The 22,121-nt window shown below is 36.8% G+C and overlaps 1 pseudogene; it reads left to right on the top strand.

The window, feature by feature from the left end:
• The first annotated feature begins 946 nt into the window (after window positions 1–946).
• LOC132190792 (disease resistance protein RUN1-like) lies at window positions 947–7,473 on the top strand (annotated as a pseudogene).
• Window positions 7,474–22,121: the final 14,648 nt, after the last annotated feature.

The raw sequence follows: 22,121 nt of genomic DNA, 5'->3' as shown, positions 1-22,121 counted from the left end.
AAATAACCACAACAGACAAGTCTGTGGGATTCTCAGATTTTTTTTTTCGTTCTTATTTTATAGAGAGCTTCGATATTATAAACAAATAATATTATTTTTTTAAAAACATGTTGACTGTTGAGGGCCTCGTGGTCGTTGTGCAGAAGGCCCCAATATTATAAAAAAAATAATATTGTTTTTTTTATTAAAGCATGTTGAAGGCTTCAAAAAAGCATGTTGGGGCCTTGATATTATAAACAAATAATAATATTTTTCTTAAAGCATGTTGAGGGCCTTTATGCAAATTTTTTTTTTAGCCTTATTAAAAAATATTTTGGGCCTTAGAAATCTGAGGCTCTAGGCCCCGGCCTAACTCGCCTAGCGGTTGGGTCGGCCCTATGTGAGTGTCCAATCACATGACTTTCTTATAAGAAAGGATTTATATATGTGTGCTTTGAAAAAATGCAATAAAGGAATTGAAAGTGCTTGTCTTTTCTCTAACGTCTAACACGGGAACAAATTTATGACTTTCTTATTATCTTTGAATTCAAATTGCTTAGAAGAAATGTAAGAGAATTGAAAGAGCTTCCTTTTTTTTCTTTGAAGTTTCTTTGAAGTTTTTGTGTCCAAATCAACCGTTATTAGTGTAATTTATTGTTCCAATTTGAACACTGGAACAACTACACAAAAAGTTGTTCCCATATTGAGATTGGATCAATAATGGTGATGCGTTAGGGGATGATCACATCATAACAGCTGTGGTTATCCCCACACCATATTTAACTATTTAAGGGGATGCCTATCTATAAATAGTTAAGGGGATGGAGGACGAAGTCCATTTAGCTTTCTTTTAACTATTTCTCTTTGTTTTCCTCTTAGATTTCCACCATTTTATCCTTCGAAACACTTTTATTCATTTTACTTCAAATAAATTATTAGGATAAATTAAGTCTTTGGGAGTTGACCCATGGCTATCAGAACATCGAGATCTCCTGAAGCCATCTTCTCTTCATCTTCTTCCCCTCATTCCAACTGGATCTATGACGTTTTCTTGTGTTTCAGAGGCGAGGACACACGCAAAAACTTCACCGACCACCTCTACTTTGCTTTGAGAGATGCTGGAATCAAAGTCTTTAAAGATGACAATGAGCTCCGAAGAGGACAATACCTTGCATCCGAACTGATACGGGCAATCCAAGGATCCAGAATCTCTATCATCATTTTCTCAAGAAACTATGCGGCTTCGAGGTGGTGCCTGGAGGAACTTGTGGAAATTATGGAGTGTCGAAGAACTTTGAAGCAACTCGTTCTACCTATATTCTATGATGTTGAGCCTTCTGATGTGAGAAACCAGATGGGTACTTTTGCAGAAGCATTCGCGAAACATGAAGAGCATTACTTGTTGGACATGGACAAAGTTCTCAAGTGGAGAAGAGCTTTGTGTGAGGCTGCTAATTTGTCAGGGTGGGATCTAAGAAAAACTGCAGATGGGTAAGTTCGTATAAGCAATAGTTTTGTCTTTTACCTACTATATTTTAGTACATTTATAGTATCACATTGCAATATGTTTTCTATATATACATATATTATAATATGAACATTTGTTTTATTAAAAAAAAAAAACAAATCTAACATAGTCAAAGTATAGTCATATATATCGGACATTATAAACAATGGAAGTTTTAAGGTTGGAACCACCTCAAAACTCTTTGCTTATCTCTTTCTCATTTTTCTCATACTTTCTTGTTTTTATTTTATTTTACTTTATATTCTATCAATTTTTTTTTATTTCATATATATAAGGCTAATGACTCTTTAAAGGTAGTCTAGAATTGCGACATGTGATATGAACCCATTTTTTTTAAAGGCTAAATCGGTTTTTTAAAGCATAATCTTATATAAAAAAGGGGAAAACTTTACTTTGGACCCCGGCCCTGACCTAGCACCGCTTTTGACTTGCCCCCCTCAAACTTCAAAACCTTTCATTTTGGACTCCTGAACTTTCAATTTCTATCACTTTGGACTCCTCTGTTAGATTTTAAACGTTAAAAGTTAGACAATGATGTTTATACCCTTGACTTTTTTTATAAAATTCTAAATTTATCTTTAATTTCAATTTAAAAACTTTAAAAAAATTATTAAAAAAAAATCACTAGGTGACCCATGATTGGGCTACCTTGTAACCATTTTTTTTTCAATTTTTTTCATATAAAGAAAATTGAAGGGTAATTTTGTCTTTTTAAGAGTTTTAACGGCACAAATTGACAGAGAGAGTCCAAAGTGATAGAAATTGAAAGTTTAGGGGTCCAAAGTGAAATTTTTCATATATATATATATATATATATATATATATATATATATATAACTTGTGAATTGCCCAAATAAAAGAAGGTTGTAGAGAGTAAATAAGTGTACAAGAGGATGAGTTAGTTAAGAAAGTTGTGGCCAAAATTACTGACAAGGTAATATAGCGTTATGACTAAGCCAACTCTTGTGCTCATCTCAAGTATTACTTCAACTTGACTGATAGTTGTAGTTTGTTATTGCCTTTAGAGGCTTTGATAGAATTCAAATCATGGTGAAAATTTATTGATGTGATTTGATATTCCATCAAATCATGCGGGAAAAAAGGGCTAGTTGTCCTGGTTTATTTTGACCTACCTTTTGCATACATATAAGCCACCTTTTAGTTTTAGAGATAGAAAGAGTGGAAATAACTAGAGAAAATGAAGAAAATCCTTTGCAATTACGACACAAAAAATCTTGGGGAAAATACATTTTACCCCTCTGAACAATCCACTTATTTGCATTTTTAACCCAATGTTTAAAAAGTGACACTTTACCTCCCCAAACTTCCAAATTATTGCAATTCAACCATTCTGACTTTTTTTTTCCCCCAAAAATGCCGCAATCCCAACTTTAAAAAATAAAATTAAAATTTTTTAAAAAAAATTTAAAAATAAAGGGTTGGCAGGCCACCCCAGTTGAGCCTGGAGCCACCCCAAACCAACTACCCCTTAATTTTTAATTTTTTAACTTGGGATGGGGGCATTTTGGGGAAAAAAAAAACAAAAACAAAAAAAAATGGTCGAATTGCAACAATTTGAAAGTTTATGGGGGGTAAAGTGTTAAACATTGGGGTTAAAAGTGCAAATGGATGGATAGTTTAAAGGATTAAAGTATATTTTCCCAAAAAATCTTACTTTGCCAGCTGCACTATAGGTTTGAAAAGAGTGTTGCGGAGAACAAAACACTATTCTTTGTCAAGGAATTAAAAGCAAGGATAATTTTTTTTGTCCGTGTGAGAGAGGTTTTGAGTCTATTGGATTTTGGGTTAACATAATTCTATGGTATAAAAATTTAGTTTCTTCAAACTTTGACCCATCAGTATGATAAATGCTAATGAGTTAAGGATAATGGCCAAAACTAATATGTTATAAGTTTTTACATATTCGTGTATATGAAACTTATATTTCGATTCTCTCTTGTATAATGTGACTCTACTTCTTAAAATAATTTCCAGGCATGAAGCAAAGTTTATTAGGAAAATTGTTGAAGAGATTTCAAGAGAACTGAACAACACACACTTGTTTATAGCACTTTACCCAATTGGAGTAGATTCTCATGTTCAAGACATAACTTTTGGGTTAAATGTTGGAGCTAACGATATTCGCATGGTAGGAATCTTGGGAATGGGTGGAATTGGCAAAACAACCATTGCTAAAGCCATTTATAACCAATTTTTTCATGGACTTGAAGGTAAAAGTTATCTTGCAAATGTTAGGGAAACTTCCAAGGAACCTAGGGGTCAGGTTCATCTCCAAGAACAACTTCTTTTTGACATATTGAAGACAAGCGAGATAAAGATAAGTAGTGTTGATAGAGGAATCAATATGATTAAAGAAAGACTTTGTAATAAAGCAATACTTGTGATACTTGATGATGTAGACCAAATGGAGCAACTGAATGCCATATGTAGGCGTGACTGGTTTGGTTTGGGAAGTAGAATTATTATAACAACAAGAGATGAGCATTTGCTAAAGGAGCTAAAAGTGGATAGTGTATATAGAGTTACAACAATGAATGACATTGACTCTCTTGAGCTCTTTAGTTGGCATGCCTTTAGGAATAGTTATCCTATTGAAGATTATACTGATTTGTCAAGAAGTGTTGTTGCTTACTGTGGAGGATTGCCACTAGCACTTGAAGTTTTGGGCTCATTCCTTTTCTCTAGGAGCATGCTAGAATGGAAAAGTGCATTAGATAAATTGAAGAGGATTCCTCATGAGCAAATTCAAAATAAACTTAGAATAAGTTTTGATGGACTAAGTGACAATACTGAAAAGGATATATTCCTTGACATATCATGTTTCTTCATAGGAAAGGATATAGACTATGTTGTAAAAATATTGGATGGCTGTGGTTTTTTTGCAAAGATTGGAATTAGTGTCCTCATTCAGCGGTGTCTTCTTAAAGTTAGTGAGACAAACGAATTTACAATGCATGATTTGTTGCGAGACATGGGAAGAGAAATCGTTCGTGAAAAGCACCCCAATGAACTTGGGAAATGGAGTAGATTATGGCTGCATGAGGATGCATTTGATATATTGACAAAGCACAAGGTAATAAGAACTTTCTCCATTGAAAACATTGAAAGAAAAACAAAGCATTTTTTTTCTTCTAAGATATATGTTATTTCAGGAAGCAAATGTGTACTAATTCACACTAATCATATGCCTTGAAAGTGTAATCCATATATTTCTTATTTGAAAATAGGAACATTTTTTTTTTCCTTTCCGAACATCATTCTATTGTTTTTGTAGTTGCAAACATGATTACATTATATTAATCAAAGCGCAATAAATGAAATGAATAATAAGATAGATTATGTGATAAGTTTGGATAATCACTTGTCTCATGCAATTCTTGTGTTTTTACAGGGAACAAATGCAGTTGAAGGGCTTACTTTAGAATTGACAAGTCTAAGTAGGATGAATTTCAATTCAGAAGCATTTATTAAGATGCAGAGACTAAGATTACTCCAACTTGATCACGTACGACTCACTGGAGACTATAAATATCTTTCCAAAGAATAAAGGTGGCTCTGTTGGCATGGATTCCCCCTAAAGTTTATTCCAAGTGACTTTTATCCAAGAAACTTAGTTGTGATTGACTTGCAATATAGCAATCTCAAAGAAGTTTGGGAAAGTCCCAAGGTAAAATAATCAATGATTTATTTATTTATTATTATTATTATTATTTTTATGTTCTAGGCTCTAATATTACGCTTTCCTTCCTTTTTCATTGGTTGTTTTCTCATTTGTTTAGCAGTTGCTTGAGAAGATGAAAATCCTAAATCTCAGTCACTCTTATTATCTGAGCCAGACCCCTGACTTTTCAAAACTCCCAAATCTAGAGCAATTAATACTTGAAGATTGTACGAGTTTGGTTGAGGTTCACTACTCCATTGGAGGTCTTAGTAATCTTGTTTTGGTGAATTTGAAAGATTGCAAATGCCTTAAAAGTTTGCCAAGGAGTTTCTATAAGTTGAAGTCTCTAGAAACTCTCATTCTTTCTGGGTGTTCTAAAATGCACAATTTGGCTGACAACTTGGGGGAGATGGAATCATTGACAACTCTTCTTGCAGACAGAACTGCTATAAGACAAGTGCCTTTTAGTATAGTGCAACTGAAGAATCTCAAATATTTATCTCTATGTGGGTGTAAGGGATCACCGTCTAAGTCATTGCCATCACTCTTTTGGTCTTGGATATCACCAAGGAAAAGTCCTAAGTCAGTCAATCTACTGCCAGTTGCACTACAAGGCTTGAACTCACTAACACACTTATGTCTTTGGGACTGCAATTTATCGGATGATGGAATTCCTACAGATCTTTGGAATTTATGTTCTCTTAAAATTTTAGATTTAAGATGCAATAGTTTTGAAAGTCTATCAACAAGCCTAGGTGGTCTTTCGAAGCTTCAAGATCTCAGATTGGATCGTTGTAGAAAGCTTAAATCAATTCCGAATTTACCAGCAAGTTTGATTTTTTTAGATGCAAGACACTGCACTGCACTGGAAAGAATGCCGGATCTATCAAAGCTCTCAAATATGAATGGTTTGTACCTTACTAACTGTCACAAATTAGTTGAAATTCCAGGCCTGGATAAGCGGTCAAATCCTATTGTGTCTGTTGGCATGGAAGGGTGCATGAATCTAACACATACTTTTAAGCAAAGCTTCCTACAGGTACGTGTTTCTCTCTCTATGTCTCTCTTAATTTTTAGGGGAAACTTCACTTTAGATCCCTGAATTACAGCACGTTTTGACATGCTCCCAAAACTTCAAAATATTTCAATTTGAACCCCTCCGTCAGATTTTAAACGTTAAAAGAGAGACAATAATATTTATACCCCTGACTTTTTTATAAAATTTCAAATTTATCCTTAATTTCAAAATTATTATTTTTTTAAAATTATTATAAAAAAAAAAAAATCACGGGCCAAAAATTATTATTTCAAATTTAACCCTTTTTTTCAAAATTTTTTAATAAAAAGAAAATTGAAGGGTAATTTTGTCTTTTAAAGGGTTTTAACGGCAAAAATTGTCGGATGGGGTAAATTGCATCAAATTGAAAGTTCAAGAGGTGAAATTGAGAGGTTTTAAAGTTTGGGGCTGCTTGCCAAAACGCGCTGTAATTCAGGGGCCTAAAGTGAAGTTTCCCCTAATTTAATTTTTAACTAAAATAGAATAATGCGTGGAGTAGGATTTCAACTTAGGACCTCTGTTATGATATCATATTATCTCGTATCACTTAATTAATAATTTAACACACATCATCCTCTGCTGATGTAACAGGAATGGGTTATGCGTGGAGTTGGTAGCGTGTTTGGCATTTTCCTCCCTGGCAATCACATCCCCGATTGGTTCATGTATCAGTGTGAGGGACACTCGATACATTTTGAAGTACCTACTGTTGATCCCTTGTTGAAAGAGTTTGGTGTATGTGTTGTCTATGCATCACGCATTCAAGTATTATCCTCATATAAAGGTAGCATGTCATTTATCAACCATACCAAGAATACTATTCTGACTAATTTGGCAGCAACAACTGGTGGCCCATTCCCTCTTGGAGATCACCTATTGCTACGCAATATTGTTCTTACCAATGATTTTGAGGATGGTGATGAAGTAGAGGTTCTTGTAGATTGGGGGCCTGAAATCATTGTGAAGAAAATAGGGGTCTATCTAGTATATGAAAGGGTTGTTGATGGAAAAGATGAGGATCATGCCATTGTTGTCAGTGATGATGAGGATGACAATAACAACATAGAAAACAGATGCTCCTTTAAGAGAAAAATGAGATCTCCAAATATGATTGATGATTCACAAACTTTGATGAAAGAGAAAAAGCTCAAAAAGCTTGCTACAGAGGAAAATGACTATTCTTTTTACTCTTTTGTGACGAGATCTCAAAAGTTTCAATTTGAGTAGTTGTAAGATATATATATATATATATATATATATATATATATATATATATATATAGATGTTAGAGGATATTATGGGATTTGATTGAAGACATTTAATTGTAATTGATAATGATTTGATTTTATTGATTCGATTGTAATCATATTTAATTATCATACATACCTATCTCATTTTTCCTATAAATATGAGTATTTTGTAATGTATAAGAGCGAAATTCCTTAGGGCTTTAATGGTCCGTATAATCTTTACGTATTTTTCAAAAAAAAATTTTCATTTAAATTTCTTTATATTGTCTTTTCTTTTACAGCTAGACGAATCGATGTTGCTAAGATTAATGCATGGATGGGAGTGTGTTTCTCAGTTTCTTTAATTTGGTTTATAGTTTGTACATAAGTTTGCATTATGCGTCCCCAAGGGGTAGCTCAATCGATTGGGGACCACATTTTATAAATGGGGATCTAGTTCGAATCCCACTCCCCTTCTTGTATGGACATGTCGAAAAAAAAAAAAAAAAAAAAAAGGTTTGCATTATGTGATAATTAGGATATTTTATATTAAGAAAAATGTATAATAAGTCATTGAGTCAACCCTTCAAAATTTAAAAATCATTAAGTTTTTTTTATTTCGAAAATTTACTTCCTAGGTCAATCGAAATGACAATAAAATCCCTACCATCAAAATTTTTTAATAGCCGTTAGTCCCAATCAAAACGCATCGTTTTACCTCATTAAAATATTAATTTTTTATTAATTTAATTATAAAATTAAAATTAAAAAAAATTAAAATTAAAGATAATTCCGAAGAGATCGTAAAAATTTCCCAGATCTGGATTGGAGGGAGGCGGTGTTGGATCATTGGGTGGAGGAGGTAAAGATGCAGTTGGTGGAATGGCTCGAGGGGGAGGTGGGGTTGTCACCGGAGGTGTAAGGGATGCTTGCGGAGGAGAGCCTCCTAGTGGTGGCGGCGGCGAAGATAAAACTGGAGGGGGATGATGGTGAGGGTCATGCTGGTGGCGATGGCAGTGGTGAAGTTGATGGTGGGGGTGAAGTTGGCGGAGAAGGTTGTGGTGAGGTTGGAGGTGGTGTTAATACCGGTGGGGGTGAAGCTGGCGGGGATGGAGGAGGAGTAGCAGGGACTGCCGGTGGAGGAGACTGAGGAGCTAGAGTTGAAGGGGTTGAAGGGGATGAAGGCCCTAGGGTGTCAGTAGTTTGACTAGGCATAGTTGAAGAATTCGACGGAGCAGGGGAAGAAGGTGGTGGTGGTAAGGTGACAGAGGAAGTTGGTGAATTCGCAGAGGAGAGGAAGGAGGGGTTGTGGAACTGGCGGCCATCTTCCTATGGATCTCTCCTAACAACGACAATGCACTACTACAGTTCCATTGTCATATTTGAATGATTAGAGTAATCACAAACATCCAAACCTCCAATTTTTCCTCAAAACAATACATCATTATAGAGCACAATCCAATGCCAAAAAAGGTCTTCCTCAAACCAAACAAAGTAAAAAACACTCAAATTTTCTCAATATTGAGAACCCAAGAAAAAACCCAATTCAATCAAACCAGGCACTACCAATCTACCAGAATCCCTTCTTTAGATGTACAATTTTGATGTAATTCCCTTTCTGAGAAGGGCTATTGAAATTGCGCTCTTGAGTCCTGTGTATGAGAATCCAACATCTTAAGAGACAATGTTATGCATGCCTCTGTTAATGTGTTTTAGCCGTCTTAAGCATGTTGGAATCTTTTGAGCCTGTGAAATCTTTTTAAACCTTTCTGATGCTTGCTGTAATTCTCCTTGCCCTCTTTTTATTCGAAAGGATAGATATGGGGCTGTTCCATGGTTGGTCTATCTGTACCTTAATCTAGCTCGAAAATGCTTTTTCCATTACCTTTACAAGTGACTGCTCTGCTTATGCTGTACGAATTGCAAACCCTTTTGTTCAAGTTAGAATCTAAGATCTGATCAACTCTCTCTCTACTTGGGCAAACGTTAGCTTGGCTCTGAGGAAAACAACCAGATTCTCCAAACGTTGACATCTGACGAGCTGAAAAAATCCCATATACCAAAAATAGAAAGAAAAAAAAATGACTAAGCAAAACCCATTCAGAAAATCCTTCTACCAACAAAACCCAGACCGAGAAACCAAAAACTTTGAGCAATGATCAGATCGACAACAGTCATGTTTTCTCCCTTTGATAATCGCAGTAGAGACCCTGAAATTGTAAAGATAAAAGGCCATCAAGATATAATAACAAGAACAAGCAGTAAAATTCTCTTTTTTTTGTTCGGTAATAGCAAGAAGTCACCAACTGGAAATCTACCTGAGAAATCAATTGTTCTTCAATAACTGGAGAAGGCACCACCGAAGCCAAACCACCGTTGATGTTGCCGGAGAGATTCGAGAGCTGGGGTGTGTTCGCCAGGCTTGGGGCAAGAAGTCCTGTCGGTGAGTTGACAAAAGATTAATTTTTTTTTTTTTAGATTTAAATTTTAAAATTAAATTAATAAAAAATTAATATTTTAATGAGGTGAAATGGTGCGTTTTGATTAGGACTAACGGCTGTTAAAAAATTTTGACGGTAGGAATTTTATTGTCATTTCAATTGACTTAGGGAGTAAATTTTCGAAAATAAAAAACTTAAGGATTTTTAAATTTTGAAGGGTTGACTCAGGAACTAATTATACATTTTCCCTTTATATTATTATTAAACTATTGATTAAATTATTAAGTGTGCATTATGTGATGATTATGAGATTTTATAGGGTTAATAACTTTTTAGTACTTAGGTTTTCACTTTTTTATTTCTTCATACGTAGGTTTTAAATCGTATCACAAATGGTACTTGACTTATGGGTAAAGACCAATTTAATACTTTCGTCACATTTCATCAACCAAACTAATTTCGGCCACCCCATTCCGGCCCTAGAGCCACCCTCAATGGCCAAAATGGGGGTGGCCGGCCACTCCCTTTGGCCGGCCACCCCATATTTTTTAATTAGTTTTATAACTTTTTTTATTTTTGTTAGGACACGTGGCATTTTTTGTTATTACACGTCATTTCGTTAGTTTGATTGACGGAATGGTAACTGATGTACTAAACCGGTATTTACCCATAAATTAGGTATCATCTGTAATTTAAATTAAAACTTAAGTGGGAAAAAAAAAGAAAAGTGAAAACTTAAGTACTAAAAAAGGTATTGACGTTATTTTATATTATTATTAAACTATTGATTAAATGATTAAGTTTGCATTATTTGAAACTTAGCTTTGTGTTGACAGTCCGTGAATAGGTTGCTATAAAATGAGAAGATGAGCTTTTGAGAATCACCTGTTTGACTATTTCAAATCTAGATCTATATTAAATTCCCTTTTTTTTTAAAAAAAAAAAAAAAAAAATCTATATTAAATTCATGAGAAAATGAAGCATAGAATAATATGACCATTAATATCACGGTCCTCTACATTCAAGGGAAATTGAGAGATCCATTCCATGGTTAAAATTAAATTGGTGAAACTTTACTTATACTTCGTGAAGTAATTTCGAAGTTTAAAAATTTGCAATGTCGATATCCTATGTTTAACTCTTTTTAATTTCATCCATTTTTTAGTTAAAATGTCCACAATACCCCTTGTATAAAAAAAAATGAAAATTATAAAAAATAAATAAATAATCTTGGACCCACCCACAACTTGGCCGTGGTTTGGACTAAACTTTATTTGTTCATTAAGAAAATGGAAGCTAAGCAATACTAAAAGTTATTCTTGTGTCACTCAAAAAATGATGTGGAGTGACATAAGAGTGAGTTTTAGAATTACTCCCCAAAGCAGGGTTTGATCTATTATGAATGTGGGAATTAGAGGATAAGGACTATTTTACAAATAATATTAGAAACCGCATTTTTATTCTCTTTTGATATTTTTTCAAAGTTGATGTGACTTTTAAGATTACCATTAGAACAAATTCAATAGTAATTTTAAAGGCACATCAATTTTGTAAGGATAAAAAAGATCCCTAACATTTCTCATATTTTATAGTAATTGTTTACTGTTTTGTTTTTCCGAAATAATCAATCTTACTTTTTGCTTAGATGGCTATCTTCGATTCTTCACTACTACTGGCTACTGCAAGCAGGGCTGAGCGTTAGTCGGTAATGTCGTTTTCGGTAGAATTTTTTTTTTTTTCTTTTCGAAAAAGTTAGAAATTTCACAGACTTATTCTACCAATTTTTTTATCGACACCGAATGGCAGTCGGTAAAGTCGGTTCGGTAATGTCGGTTGGTAATGTCAGTATGTGGAAAAATGAAAAATTTGTCTGTAAAGTCGGTCGGTGAAGTCAGTTCGGTTAGAAAAACCTCTTTCGCCGACCGCACAAAAAAATTCGGAATAGAAAAAAATCATGCTGCCTCCCGACCATCATCTAGTCGATCACGGTTGGTGTCTGTCGAAAGTCAGTCGGTTAGCAGTTAGTCGGTGAATTTGTTTGGCCCTAACTGCAAGTGTAGCGTGCTTGCAGTAAGCACTACCACTATAAGCAAGTGGCAAGGAATGTCTTGGATCAACCAACATATCTTTTACACATCGTATCATTTTGACAAAGGATAAAAATCATTATCCATCACATCTTTCACTCATCGACGAATAGTGAATGGATGAATCCACTATTGAGTTTGTGTGTGGTTCACCAAGAAAAATGATATAATTCATTCATTTTGCAACCATCTTTTGACTATCTCTATAGTGAATGGATGAATCCACCATTAAATTTATATGGGATCTATATGAGTTCACAAATCTAATGGTTGATCTATTGAATTTATAGGATTAAGATAACACGAAGACGCTTCTCCTTACAGAATTAAAGACGTTGCTATTTGATTAATTACTTTAGTCTTCCACTACGTCGTTTCTCCTTCACAAATTTGAGTGGTCCAAATGTAAAACAACTTGCAATTAAAGACACGTACTAATAACTCAAATACTCTAGAGACAAAATTACGAATGGGCATCAAGTTCTAAGCATAGAGGGAGATGCACCTTGTTTTCTTTGTATTTTCATTTCGGATTAGGCATCAGCCACCATAATGCTACCGAGGGTATACATCAGTAATAGATGCTTCATCAACAGACATGGGCAGTGATTTGCTTCCAGATTGGTCCGATTTTGTCTCATTTGATTGCATGTTTTGCTCTCCTACACTATTAAAGAAATATGCTGGTTCTTTAGGTGACATCAGAGGAATCGAGTAACTATTTAGCATGAGAACTATGGATTCTATTGTTGGCCTATCAATTGGATCATTTTGTATAGTGATAAGTGCTTAAATATTCATATTTTTAGCCCTTAACTTGCATGTTTTAATCCTTTGGTTTTGGTTAATTAGGCCATTTTATGTCCTTTTCGTGTTTTTCATGCTTTTACAGGCTTTTGGAAGAAAATGAAGTAAAACTGGGTGATTTGGGTTCAAAAAGAGAAGATGGAAAAAATTGGAACTCCCTGACACTGTGATCAATCGCAGGGTACCTGCGATCGAGCGCAGTACCCTAGAGGACATAGTACAAAGCAGGCCAGGAGCGATCGAGCGCATGCCAGAAGAATTATCGATCGCATACCTGCGATCGAGCGCACACGAGTTGCGATCGATTGCACCCGTGCGCAAGAGACAACTCAAGGTGGCGGCCAGAATGTCCCTATTTCCATATTAGGGTTTCTCAACTCCCAATTGTAATAGGATTGAAGCCCTACGAAATCCTTAGGGTTTACTACTTTTCCAAAGACTTCTAAAGCCTATAAATAGACTCTTAAGCCTTTAGAATAAGAGGGCTTGGAGAAGGAGAAGAATATGAGCTCTTAAGTTCAAGTCTTGGGTTTATTCTTTTCCTTTATGAAGATGTTTAACATCAACTCTATGTGTAGCTAATTTATTTAGTAGGGCTAGATTGAAGCCCTAGTTATGTTTAATTAATATTTCAATATTGGTGCCTTTGTGATGATCTTGTTGTGCTATTTAACTTGATTAATACCTGCTTGCATGAATTCCTCATATGTGTATGCCTGATCAACATATGCATGTGGTATGGACTAGTTAGTTAAATCAATTTGGATGACCGAGTCATGGGTTTAACATAAGTGGCAAAAGAATACACACCGCGATTCTTGGGTTAATCAACATGGGGAACCGAGAGTATACACTCATGCCCTAGGCCTCGTGTGTTTGTCGATTTCCATAGAACATATGCTTTTCTAAAGAACAACTTAGTATATACCATGGTAAATCCTTTAGGAAAGAGAAGAGTTAGAGTATACACCCGTGCCTAACTCGTTGCTTAGGAAAATCTATAGCTTAAGGAGTATACACCCATGCCCTTAGGTTAACAAATATTAGATATGCATAACATGATCAAAGTATTGGCATATTGTTATATTAATTGAATATAATTAGTGGTGGATATCAAAGCCCTACCTTTTTATTATTATCAACTCAATCAATCTCTGTTTTACTTAAGGAATTTATTTTTAAACAAAAAAAAAAATTCAGCAATCCTCGTGGGATTGATCCTGTACTTGCACCATATACTACTTTGTTGACCTTGTGCACTTGCAGGTAAAACGTACAATTATTTACCTATTAATTTAGGTATATATTTTCCACAACAAGTTTTTGGCGTCATTGCCGGGGATTGCAGCGAATTTTGTTTAAATTTATTTTCCTTTAGTTTTGTTATTTCAATTTTTAATTGTTAATTTAAAAAAAAAAAAAAAAATTTCCCCTGAATTTTTTTTGTTTTCTGTGCAGCTTACAGATTGCCGTTCTGTGATTGTAATCAGTCGTCAACAAAGTGCGATCGAGCGCACCAACCTGTGATCGAGCGAAGTTCCAGGGAGCATCCGGACTAGGCAGTACAGAAGCTGCCTAGCGGAAAAAGTAATACAGTTCATGCAAGGTCATCGATCTCAAGCCTCAACCGTTTTTCCACTCGATCCTGAAATTGAGCGGACAATTTGACAACGACCTAGAGACAAAGAAGAAGAAGAAGAAACTGAGATGGAAGATTTGCAAGAGAACCCAGTGGAGCCAAGACCATTAGAGGCCAATCCACCACGAGTGAGGAGACCAATGAAGCAGGCATACGTGCCAACAAACCTCCATCAAACCTCTTGCATAGCATATCAACCAGAGGTGGATGGCAGCTATTATATCTCTCCTCAAATCCTAAATGCATTGACCCACTTCAGAAGCACATCTACTGAGGATCCCAACTTGCATCTTAAGGAATTTTTCGACTTATACAAGTTGCAACATGTTCAAGGCCAAACTCAAGAAAGACTCAGGTTAGTTCTCTTCCCTTTTTCCTTGAAAGATAATGCTAACCTGTGGTACAATTCCTTGCCTGCAGAATCTATCCACACTTGGGAAGAATTGACCACCAAGTTTCTGAAGAAGTTTTTCCCAGCCCAGAAGACAAAGCAACTTAAAAGGGAACTTCAAATGTTCTAACAACGAGACGGAGATTTGTTCTTTGAGGCGTGGGATCACTTCAATACCTTGCTTCTAAAGTGTCCACATCACAACATCCCTCAAGATGATCATGTACAAATTTTTTATGAAGGTTTAGATGATACTAATAGAGGGATGGTTGATACCGCTTGTGGAGGTATGCTAATGGAAAAGAGTAGTGAGGAAGCCATAGGAATCTTTGAGGGGTTGAGTGAACATACTCAACAATTCCCATCCAAAAGGAGGCAAGATGTAAGAAGCAAAGGCAAGAATGACGAAAATAGGGAAATGCAAAATCAGATGTCTGCTGTGGAACAGAAGTTGGACATGATTGTCAAAGCCATGACTGCTCAGAAAATTTCACCTCTGCAACAGGACACACTAGCTCAAGAGCCAGAGAAGGATGACCTGAAGGATCTTGTACGACAACTAGTGACTTCACAACAACAGTTTATGGTTGATCAAAAACAAGTTAACACAAAGACTGAGCAAGACATACAAAAACTGAAAGTGCAAATGGGTCAGATGGCAAAGGAGCTAAATGAGAAAAAGCAGGGAGAATCTCCAGCTCAGACAATACCCAATCTAGGAGGTCATCAGCAGCTGGAAGCAGTCACAGTTCTCAGGAATGGCAAGGTCATTGGAATTGAAGAGCCACCTCGAGCAACTCCAGAAGGACCATCAACTTCTAAGGTGAACAAAATGGAGAAGGTAAATGCACCCCCCTTTCCTCAAAGGCTAGTCAAACCAAAGAAAGAAGAGCAACTCAAGGATATCTTTGAGACTTTAAGGAAAGTAGAAATCAACATTCCTTTATTAGATGCAATTAAACAAATTCCTTTATATGCTAAATTTTTAAAGGATTGTTGCACTAACAAAAGGAAGTTTCAGGAACATGAGACAGTGGCCTTAACAGAAGAGGTAAGCGCAGTCTTGTTAAGGAAATTACCACCAAAGCTAACAGATCCAAGTAGTTTTACCATTCCCTGCAGGATAGGAGACCATTCTTTTGAAAAGGCACTACTGGATCTAGGAGCAGGGGTGAATTTGATGCCTTACACTGTATACGAACAACTGGGATTGGGAGAACTTCAACCAACCTCTATCACCTTGCAATTGGCAGACAGAAGCATAAAAAGACCAAGAGGTATACTTGATGATGTTTTGGTAAAGCTAAGTACAGTTATTCTACCTGCTGATTTCATTGTGTTGGATGTGGAAGAATCTCCTATGCCATCACCTTTACCTATTATCTTAGGAAGACCCTTTATGAGAACTGCTGATACTACAATAGGTGTAAAAAAGGGTATTGTGAGCATGATGGTAAATGGTGAGACAATAGAGTTCAAAATATTCGATGCATTAAAATTACCTCAAGAAGATTTAGAATGTTTTGATGTTTGTATGATCCAAGATGTTGGTAAGACAGTTTTGCAGGACCAACATAAAGATCCATTAGCGGCCACCCTCACCCATGGTTTCACAAGGCAGGACATTGAGCCAAAACCTGAAAATGTTATTAATGACATCCTTGAAACAGTGCATCACCTTGAGGCCTCTCCAAAATACTCAGGTAAGTATACTCATTCCTTTGAAGTTCTTGAGCCCACTAACACCTCTCTTGTTCCCTCTATTGTACAGGCACCGAAGCTGAAATTGAAGCAATTGCCGGAGCACCTAAAATATGTATACTTGGGAGAAAGCGAGACACTACCAGTCATCATTGCTGCAAATCTAAGTTGTGGGGAAGAAGAAAAGCTGTTGAGAATTCTAAGAGATCATAAAACCGCCTTAGGGTGGACCATTGCTGATATCAAAGGAATAAGTCCAGCTAAGTGCATGCATCAAATCTTCCTTGAAGACGAAGCAAAGCCAACCAGGGATGCACAGAGAAGACTCAACCCACACATGAAGGAGGTAGTCAAGGCAGAGGTATTAAAACTACTGGATGTGGGCATCATCTATCCCATCTTAGACAGTAAATGGGTCAATCCAGTCCAAGTAGTACCAAAAAAGAGTGAGATCACAGTGGTGAAGAATGAAGATGATGAACTGATACCCACAAGAGTAACCACTGGGTGGAGGGTGTGCACCGATTATAGAAGACTGAACATGGTAACAAGAAAAGACCACTTTCCATTACCATTCATTGACCAAATGCTAGAGAGATTAACTGGCCATAGCCACTACTGTTTCTTGGATGGGTATAGTGGCTATAATCAAATTGCAATAGCACCAGAGGATCAGGAGAAGACCACCTTCACATGTCCTTTTGGCACATTCGCTTACAGAAGGATGCCATTTGGCTTATACAATGCCCCAGCTACATTCTAGAGATGCATGATGAGCATTTTTTCAGACATGGTGGAGAAAACCATTGAGGTATTTATGGATGACTTTAGCGTTTTTGGGTCTAGTTTTGATGAATGCCTCCACCATTTGAAGAATGTTCTCAAGAGGTGTGAAGAATGCAATCTAGTGCTCAATTGGGAAAAATGCCATTTCATGGTTCAACAAGGCATCGTATTGGGTCATGCTATTTCAAGTAAAGGAATTGAGGTGGATAAAGCCAAAATAGATATCATCTCCAAACTTTCGCCACCTCTGACAGTCATGAGGGTGAAGAGTTTTCTTGGACATGCCGGATTCTATAGAAGGTTCATCAAAGATTTCTCCAAGATCTCTAGACCCCTCTGTGCATTGCTAGGAAAGGATGCCAAGTTTGAATGGACTAAAGAATGCATGACTGCCTTCAACACACTGAAAAAGCTGCTCACTTCTGCACCAATAATGCAAGCACCTGATTGGAGCCTACCCTTTGAGCTCATGTGTGATGCCAGTGACTTTGCCGTGGGAGCCATCTTGGGACAAAGAATCAAGAAGGTACCTCATGCCATTTATTATGCTTCTAGAACATTGAACAATGCCCAGCTAAATTATTCTACTACCGAGAAAGAATTATTAGCTGTCATATTTGCTTTGGAGAAGTTCAGGTCGTACCTAATTGGTTCTAAGGTTATTGTATTCACTGATCATGCTGCGTTAAGATATTTGTTTACCAAGAAAGATGCCAAACCAAGATAGATCAGATGAGTATTATTACTACAAGAGTTTGACCTTGAGATTAGAGACAAGAATGGTAGTGAGAATGTGGTGTCAGATCACTTATCCAGATTACTTCACGAGGAGGAAGGAGATGAACTCCCTCTGAATGAAAATTTTCCAGATGAGCAATTGTTTCCAGTTGATATCCAACTCCCATGGTATGCAGATATAGTGAATTACATCACTGCCAAGGTATTTCCTCCAGATATGTCTAGCCAAGAAAGGAAGAGGTTAATATCTAGATCTAGACAATGCCATTGGGATGACCCCTATTTGTTCAAATTCTGCCCTGATCAAATCATTAGAAGGTGTGTCCCAGAAGATGAGCACTTGAGTATTTTGCAGCACTGTCACCAGTTTGCTTGTGGTGGACACTTTGGGGCCAAGAGAACAGCACTTAAGGTATTACAATCTGGTTTTTATTGTCCTAATATGTTTAAAGACACTTTCTTGTTTTGCAACTCTTGTGATAAATTCCAAAAGACAGGTAACATCTCATCCAGAAATCAAATGCCATTGCAAAATATTCAAGTTGTTGAACTCTTCGATGTTTAGGGTATTGACTTCATGGGAGCATTTCCTAACTCATTCGGTTATTCATATATTCTTGTGGGTGTGGATTATGTGTCTAAATGGGTCGAGGCTGTCCTCTCAAGGACTAATGATCACAAAGTGGTTGTGAAGTTTTTGCAGGAAAACATTTTTGCTAGATTTGGAACACCTAGGGCAATCATTAGTGATGGGGGGAGCCACTTTAACAACTATGCTTTTACTTCGGTGATGAAGAAATATGGCATCACCCATAAGGTTGGTACTCCATACCATCCCCAAACCAGTGGCCAAGCAGAAATCAGCAACAGAGAACTCAAAGGCATCCTCGAAAGGACAGTGAACCCCAATTGGAAGGATTGGTCACTGCGCTTAAACGATGTACTATGGGCTTATAGGACTGCTTACAAGACACCTTTCGGTATGTCTCCATATCGGTTGGTTTTGGGGAAAGCATGTCATCTACCAGTGGAATTGGAACACAAAGCGTATTGGGCCATCCAGAAGTTTAACTTCAATATGTAGCAAGCTGGTGACAAGAGGAAGCTCCAACTAAATGAACTTGAGGAACTGAGGCATGATGCATATGAGAATGCCAAGCTCTGCAAGGACAGAACCAAAGCATATTATGACAAACAACTGATCAGGAAGGAGTTTCAAGTAGGACATAAGGTTTTAATCTACAATTCAAGATTGAAACTTTTCCCTGGAAAGCTTAAGTCAAGATGGTCTGGGCCCTGCATTGGTTACACAAGTATTCCCTCATGGAGCCTTGGAAATTCAAGACCCCCAAACTGACCAGTCATTCAAAGTCAATGGACACAGAGTCAAGCCATATCTTGAAGTAAAATTAGTACCAAGAGATGAAGATTTGGCACTCCACTCCATCCAAAATGAAGCATCCACTTTTGGACCGTACTGAGAGGGGACCAAAGTCTGGCTTAAGACGTAAAACTTAGCGCTCATGGGAGGCACCCCATAGCATATCCTTTTATTTTGTTGTTTGTTTTATTTTATTTTGTTTGATTTATATTTTTTTGTGTTTAGTATTTTTGGCGTTATGTAGTTTCTTTTCCATTCTGTTACTGTGATTGATCGCACCACACATGCGATCGAGCCCAGGTCTCCATCTGTGAGGCTACCGCACTCTGTTAGTGCGATTGAACCCACAACATGTGCGATCGAGCGCACTTGGCAGCATCCAATAGTTATTTTCATTATTCTTTTTTCTGTTCAATTTTTATTTCGTTTAATTTTGTTTCTTTTTACTTGTTTGTGTGTTTTATTATTTTGCAGGGACAAGTGTGCTTCAATTAAAGTTTGGGGGTGAGCTATGAGCCATGCTTTCCAAGACTATGTCGACCATCTCCCGGGTACACTCTTTCCTTAATTTAGACACATTGGGGACAATGTGTCATTTAAGTTTGGGGGTATAGGCACACATGTTTACACACACTTTGTCCCAATTTCATGTTAATTGTCTTTTTTGAGTGTTGTTTGTTTGTGATAAAAAAAAAATAATAATAATAATAATAATAAAAATTATGCATGTTCATGATTGCCCTAAAATTTTAAGTTGATCTAACAGAATTGTGGCTTAAATTCATCAGTGAGCTTAAAATTTAAACACATGATCTGATGAGTGAATCTATTAGTTTGGTTACTTGTTTAGGACAGTTGAAAAATCACATGTTTGATCTGATCACACAAGCACATTAGCACGTAATCTGTGAGGTATGACATGAGGTCTGATATGTATGTTTCAGCATCTTGGATAAAGTGGATGACTTATTAGATGACACTGTGGCATATATATATATATATACTGCGCTGCCTTGATGTACACCCTACTCTTTGCTACCCCCTGAGTTTATGTCTTGCTCTTCTCCTCTTTCCTTACTCCCAGTTTACCTTCTCTGTGTCGAGATCTTAGGTGTTAGACGGTAGTCCGCCACCCCGTCACTTTTGTTGGAACGATAGTCCCCCACCCCGTCACCTTTGTTGTAAGGAACGGTAGTTCACCACCCCCTCACTACAGCCGTCGAGGTATCTGTAAGTCCCGCTTAAGCCTGGGTTGGCGTTAGGGCGTGAAGATGATCTGTGGGCTAGGCCAAGGGTATGTGTGAATAGTTCTGGTTTTAGCCGAGGGCTAGGTCAAGGGTATGTGTGGATAGTTTCAACCGAGCGCTAGGCCAAGGGTATGTGCGGATAGTCTAGTGTCCTAGGAAGGAGATCCTTAGGAAGTTTACACAGTGAGTGAGTACCTAGGATGAGATCCTTTAAGACTTCACCCAGTGAGTAATTTTGAGTTTAGTTTGTATGTCATAATGTGGAGATCTAATTCTTCTGTTAGCTCTCAGTCCAGTTTACCACCTGACGTGGTTAATTTTGAAAATTTTTCTGTTGAATCTGATAATAATTTATGTTTTGATAAATGGAACATCCCTAAGCTGGACGCTAAGGATGTTTACACTACTTCTTCTTGGTTTAAAGTTCATTTAAAACCCAGTTTACTGTCAAAACGGTGGAACAAACCTTTGCTATTACCGGCAGAGATCAAACCATCACTTTGTTTAACAAGAAGTTCATTAACGACTCTCTTGCTAAAGGTTACAAGTTTTTGCATGTTGGTTGTGTCCAAGTTGCAGTCAAGCCATTGACTCGACTCAGTATTAATGCTTCTGTTTTGCTTTGCTTGCGTGACGCAAGATTCCTTGATTTTAAGACCAGTATCCTTGGAATGATCCAATCTTCCATGTTTGTTGGTCCTGTTAATTTTGATGTTTTCCCAAACATTTCTCTTGCTTTAAATGATATTCATGTTTTGAAAGCTTTAACGCTTAACATGCAGTCTTCTGGTTATAATATGGAAGAAGGTAGCAGACCCCTTGCTATCATCTACCGTATTTATTATAAATTGATGAAGACAAATCTAGATCCACAAGCTGTGATCAAGAATCCAGGTGAATCTACTTTGTTGATTCAAAGTTCTACTTAGAATGCTAATATCAAAACTCCAAAAATGATTTGCTGGGATGAGATTGACCTCCCCAACGAGTGGTTCTTGGAAGGTGTTTCAAAACCTTCTCGAGTAGTTAATGATTCCACTAGTCTTGATTACATCTAGCAATACATGGATGGATCTGTCAAAATCAATTTTTCTGATTTTGAACTTTCTAACAGAATCGAAAGACCTCTGTTCGAAAGACCTTTTTTGGTTAACGAACGAAGGAATTCTTTTGCTGGTTCTACAACCTCAGAAGGACTCCGTCGTCGTGATAAAGAAGTGGACGAGTCTCTTGACGCTCCTCCTCCTCTTTCTCCTCCTGTTAACCCTGATTTGAAACTCAAGGGAATCTCTACCCATTCCCAAGTTTCTTCTGCTTTTTATTCTACCAAAAACCATCCTCAGACGGATGACGAAGGTGGATCTGTTTCTCCTACTGCTTCTGACTTTGTTGCTTCTCTTCCTCATCAGTGTAGTGTTTTAACTGCTG

The sequence above is a fragment of the Corylus avellana genome, chromosome ca8 (assembly GCF_901000735.1).
Source record: "Corylus avellana chromosome ca8, CavTom2PMs-1.0".
NCBI classification, from domain to species: domain Eukaryota; kingdom Viridiplantae; phylum Streptophyta; class Magnoliopsida; order Fagales; family Betulaceae; genus Corylus; species Corylus avellana.
Note: the sequence above shows the minus strand (reverse complement) of the source record. Positions and strands in the feature narration are given on the sequence as shown.